Raw genomic sequence first — 5,217 nt, forward strand, 5'->3', positions numbered from 1 at the left:
ACATGCCATGCCACGGCCTCGGCCCGCATGCCATGCGACAGCGTTGCCCAGCATGCCAAGGGCAGAATGCCATGCCACGGCCTCGGCCCGCAAGCCATGCCACGGCCTCGGCCAGCATGCCATGCCACGGCGTGGCCCAGCATGCCACGCCACAACGTTGCCCAGCGTGCCATGCCTGAGCCTTGGCCAACATACCATGCCACGGACTCGGCCCACATGCCATGCTACAGCATTGCCCAGCATGCCAAGGTTGGAATGCCATGGCACGGTCTCGGCCCGCATGCCACGGCACGGCCTCGACCAGCATGCCATGCCCCGGCCTCGGCCACCATGCCTTGCCACGGCGTTGCCCAGCATGCCACGCCACTGCGTTGCCCAGCGTGCCATGGTATAGCCTTGGCCAACATGCCACGCCACGGTCTCGGCCCGCATGCCATGCCACGGCCTCGGCCCGCATGCCTTACCACGGCGTTGCCCAGTATGCCATGCCACAGCGCTGCCCAGCATGCCGTGCCTTAGCCTTGGCCAACATGCCACGCCACGGCCTCGGCCAGCATGACATGCCACAGCATTGCCCAGCATGCCAAGTCCGGAATGCCATGCCACGGCCTCGGCCCGCATGCCATGCCACAGCCTCGGTCCGCATGCCATGCCACGGCCTCGGCCAACATGCCATTCAACGGCCTCATCCCGCATGCCTTGCTACGGTGTTGCCCAGCATGCCAAGGTCGGAATGCCACGGCACGGCCTCGGCTAGCAAGCCATGCCCCGGCCTTGGCCCGCATGCCCTGCCACGGCGTTGCCCAGCAGGCCATGCCACAGCGTTGCCCAGCGTCCCATGCCATAGCCTTCGCCAACACGCCATGCCACGGCCTCGGCCTGCATGCCATGCCACAGCGTTGCCCAGCATGCCAAGGCCGGAATGCCGTTCCACGGCCTCGGCCCGCATGCCATACCACGGCCTCGGCCAGCATGCCATGCCATGGCGTCGGCCCGCATGCCAGGCCACGGCGTCGGCCCGCATGCCTTGTCACGGCGTTGCCCAGCATGCCAAGCCACCGCGTTGCCCGGCGTGCCATGCCTTAGCATTGGCCAACATGCCATGCCACGTCCTCGGCCCGCATGCCATGCCACAGCGTTGGCCAGCATGCCAAGGCCGGAATTCCATGCCACGTCCTCGACCCGCAAGACATGGCACGACCTCGGCCCGCATGCCTGGCCACGGCATTGCCCAGCACGCCAAGCCACCGCGTTGCCCGACGTGCCATGCCTTAGCCTTGGCCAACATGCCACGCCACGGCCTCGGTCCGCATGCCATGCCACAGCATTGCCCAGCATGCCAAGGCCAGAATGCCATGCCACGACATCGGCCCGCAAGCCATGCCACGGCCTCAGCCCGCATGCCTTGCCATGGCGTAGCCCAGCATGGCATGCCACAGCGTTGCCCGGTGTGCCATGCCTTAGCCTTGGCCAACATGCCATGCCACGGCCTCGGCCCACATGGCATGCTACGACATTGCCCAGCAGGCCAAGGTTGGAATGCCATGGAACGGTCTCGGCCCGCATGCCACGGCAAGGGCTCGACCAGGATGCCATGCCCCGGCCTTGGCTGGCATGCCTTACCACGGCGTTGCCCAGCATGCCGCGCCACTACGTTGCCCAACGTGCCATGCCATAGCCTCGGCCAACATGCCACGCCACGGCCTCGGCTGGCATGCCATGCCACGGCCCTGGCCCGCATGCCTTGCCACGGCGTTGCCCAGCATGCCATGCCACAGCGTTGCCCAGCGTGCCATGCCTTAGCCTTGGCCAACATGCCATGCCATAGCCTCGGCCCGCATGGCATGCTACAGCGTTGCCCAACGTACCAAGGCCGGAATGCCATGCCATGGCCTCAGCCCGCATGCCGTGCAACGGCCCCGGACTGCATGCCATGCCGCGGCCCCGGCCCGCATGCCTTGCCGCGGCGTTCGCCGGCATCTACGTGCCATGCCACAGCGTTGCTTTGCGTGCCATGCCTTTGCCTTGGCCAACACGCCATGCCACGGCCTCGACCCGCATGGCATGCTGCAGCGTTGCCCAACATACCAAGGCCAGAAGGCCATGCCACGGCCTCGGCCTGCATGCCATGCAACGGCCCCGGACCGCTTGCCATGCCACGGCCCCGGCCCGTATGCCATGCCGCGGCCCCGGTCCTCATGCCATGAGGCGACGTTGCCCTGCATGCCAAGGCTGGAATGCCATGCCACAGCCTCGGCCCGCATGCCATGCCACGGCCTCGGCCCACATGGCATGCTACGGCGTTGCCCAGCATGCCAAGGTCGGAATGCCATGGAACGGTGTCGGCCGCATGCCACGGCACGGCTTCGACCAGCATGCCATGCCCCGACCTCGGCCGTCATGCCTTGCCACGACGTTGCCCAACATGTCACGCCACTGCGTTGCCTAGCGTGCCATGCCACGGCCTCGGCCCACATGCCACGGTGCGGCCCCGGCCCGCATGCCATGCCACGACGTTGCTCTACGTGCCATGCCTTAGCCTTGGCCAACATGCCATGCCACGGCCTCGGCCCGCATGGCATGCTACAGCGTTGCCCAACGTACCAAGGCTGGAATGCCATGCCATGGCCTCGGCCCGCATGCCGTGCGACGGCCCCGGACCGCATGCCATGCCGCAGCCCCGGCCCGCATGCCTTGCCACGGCGTTGGCCGGTATCTGCGTGCCATGCCACAGCGTTGCTCTGCGTGCCATGCTTAGCCTTGGCCAACATGCCATGCCACGGCCTCGGCCCGCACGGCATGGTACAGCGTTGCCCAACATACCAAGGCCAGAAGGCCATGCCACGGCCTCGGCCTTCATGCCAACCAACGGTCCCGGACCGCTTGCCATGCCACGGCCCCGGCCCGCGTGCCATGCCGCGGCCCCGGCCCGTATCGCATGCCGCGGCTTTTCCTCGCATGCCAAGGCCGGAATGCCATGCCATGGCCTCGGCCCACATGGCATGCTACGGCATTGCCCAGCATGCCAAGGTCAGAATGCCATGGAACGGTCTCGGCCCACATGCCATGGCCCGGCCTCGACCAGCATGCCATGCCCCGGCCTCGGCCGGCATGTCTTGCCACGACGTTGCCCAGCATGCCACGCCACTGCGTTGCCCAGCGTGCCATGCCATAGCCTCGGCCAACATGCAATGCCACGGCCTCGGCCCGCATGCCATGACATGGCCCAACCCGCATGCCTTGCCACAGCGTTGCCCAGCATGCCATGCCACAGCGTTGCCCAGCGTGCCATGCCTTAGCCTTGGCCAACATGCCATGCCACGGCCTCGGCCAGCACGACATGCCACAGCGTTGCCCAGCATGCCATGTCCGGAATGCCATGCCACGACCTCGGCCCGCATGCCATGCCACGGCCTCGGCCCGCATGCCTTGCTACGGTGTTGCCCAGCATGCCAATGTCGGAATGCCACGGCACGGCCTCGGCCCCCATGCCACGGTACGGCCAAGGCCCGCATGCCATGGCACGGCCTCGGCCAGCATGGCATGCCCCGACCTCGGCCTGCGTGCCTTGCCACGGCATTGCCTAGCATGCCATGCCAAGGCGTTGCCCAGCGTGCCATGCCATAGCCTTGGCCAACATGCCCTGCCACGGCCTCGTCCCGCATGCCATGCCACAGTGTTGCCCAGCATGCCAACGCCGGAATGTCGTGCCATGACCTCGGCCCGCATGCCATGCCACGGCCTCGGCCCGCATGCCCTGCCACGGCGATGCCCAGCATGTAATGCCACCGCGTTGCCCAAGGTGCCATGCCTCAGCCTTGGCCAACATGCCGTGCCACGGCCTCGGCCCGCATGCCATGCCACAGCGTTGCCCAGCATGCCAAGGCCGGAATGCCATGCCGCGGCCTCGGTCGGCATGCCATGCCACGGACGGCCTCGGCCCGCATGCCATGCCACGGACGGCCTCGGCCCGCATGCCATGCCACGGCTCGGCCCGCATGCCATGCCATGGCCTCGGCCAGCATGCCATGCCACAGCCTCGGCCCGCATGCCATGCCACGGATGGCCTCGGCTCGCATGCCATGCCACGGCCTCGGCCCGTATGGCTTGCCACGGCCTCGGCCCGCATGCCTTGGCACGGCGTTGCCCAACATGCCATGCCACGGCCTCGGCCCGCATGCCATGCCACGGCCTCGGCCAGCATGCCATGCCTCGGCCTCGGCCAACATGCCATGAAAAGTCCTCGGCCCGCATGCTATGCCACATCGTTGGCCTGCATGCCAAGGCCGGAATGCCATGCCACGGCCTCGGCCCGCATGCCATATCATGGCCCCGGACTGCATGCCATGCCACGGCCCCGGCCTGCATGCCATGCCACAGCGTTGCCCGGCATGCCATGGCCAGAATGCATGCCACGGCCTCGGCCTGCATGCCACGCCACGGCCTCGGCCAGCATGCCACAGCAATGCCCAACGTGGCACGCCGCGGCCCCGGCCCGCATGCCATGCCACAGCCCAGGCCCGCATGCCTTTCCATGGCGTCGTCCAGCATGTCGTGCCACGGCATTGCCCAACGTGCCATGCCATAGCCTTGGTCGACATGCCCGGGCTTAGCCTCGGCCGACACGCCATGCCACGGCCACAGCCCGCATGCCATGCCACGGCCTCGGCATGCATGCCATGCCATGGCGTTGCCCAACATGCCATGCCACAGCGTTGCCCAACGTGCCATGCCTTAGCCTTGGTAAACATGCCATGCCACGGCCCCGGCCCACATTCCATGCCACGGCCCCGCCCCGGCCCGCATGCCTTGCCACGGCGTTGCCCAGCATGCTATGCCACAGCGTTGCCCAGCGTGCCATGCCTTAGCCTCGGCCAACATGCCATGCCACAGCCTCGGCCAGCATGCCATGCAACGGCCTCGGCCCGCATGCCTTGCCACGGCGTTGCCCGGCATGCCATGCCACAACGTTGCTCTGCAAGCCATCCCTTAGCCTTGGCCAACTTGCCAAGCCACGGCCTCGGCCAGCACGGCATGCTACAGCGCTGCCCAACATACCAAGGCCGGAATGCCATGCCACGGCCCCGTGCCGCATGCCACGCCACGGCCCCAGGCCACATGCCACGCCACAACGTTGCCCGGCATGCCAAGGCTGGAATGCCACGCCACAGTCTCGGCCAACATGCCACAGCGTTGCCCAGCGCACCATGCCACAGC

Source organism: Camellia sinensis, unplaced genomic scaffold, assembly GCF_055761805.1.
Source record: "Camellia sinensis isolate YWXY unplaced genomic scaffold, ASM5576180v1 Unanchor6, whole genome shotgun sequence".
Lineage (NCBI taxonomy): Eukaryota > Viridiplantae > Streptophyta > Magnoliopsida > Ericales > Theaceae > Camellia > Camellia sinensis.